Raw genomic sequence first — 656 nt, forward strand, 5'->3', positions numbered from 1 at the left:
AATCAAGCTGATGGGCCTATAGTTAGCTGGATCCACTTTCCTCCCTTTCTTGAAGATAGGCACCACATTGGCCTTCTTCCAGCATGATATATGTATGTAGAGCATTGGCTGAGATAATGTAGTTGGGGCTGGTCCTGCTTTGAGCAGGGGGTTGGACTAGGTGTGACCTCCCGAGCTCCCTTCCAACCCTCATTTCCTATGATTCTATGATTATCTATACATACAGATGGATACATACTAGACCTGTGCAAAGTGGCTAGTATTTACTTCGGATTCAGATTTGGCCAATTCAGGGGACAGTGATTCAATTTGGTGATTTGAATCCCTGTCCCAGTTAAATTCAGCGAAATCTCTGAATCAACCAGGCCAGGCCAGGCCCATTCCCCACCCCTCTCCCAGCCTGGCAATGGCTGCCCCAGCTCCCAGCACTTGCTAAAAAAAAGCCCCGACTCAGTGGGTGCTGTTGTGTGGGAGACTCTACATGAGCCTCCTTAAGCCCTGAGGCTGCTGCAGGAGTGGTGAGTCCCGGGGATTTTCTTAGGTTTTTTTTCCTTAAAAGGCCAGAGCTGACCCAGGCAGGGCACCTGTGGGGGGGCTGGGGGAGTAGAGGGGGGTCAGGGGGCTTGTGGCAGAGCTCCCCATGCAGCATGGGGCAG

Source organism: Gavialis gangeticus, unplaced genomic scaffold (genome assembly GCF_001723915.1).
Source record: "Gavialis gangeticus isolate Ggan-Ray unplaced genomic scaffold, GavGan_comp1, whole genome shotgun sequence".
Taxonomy (NCBI): domain Eukaryota; kingdom Metazoa; phylum Chordata; order Crocodylia; family Gavialidae; genus Gavialis; species Gavialis gangeticus.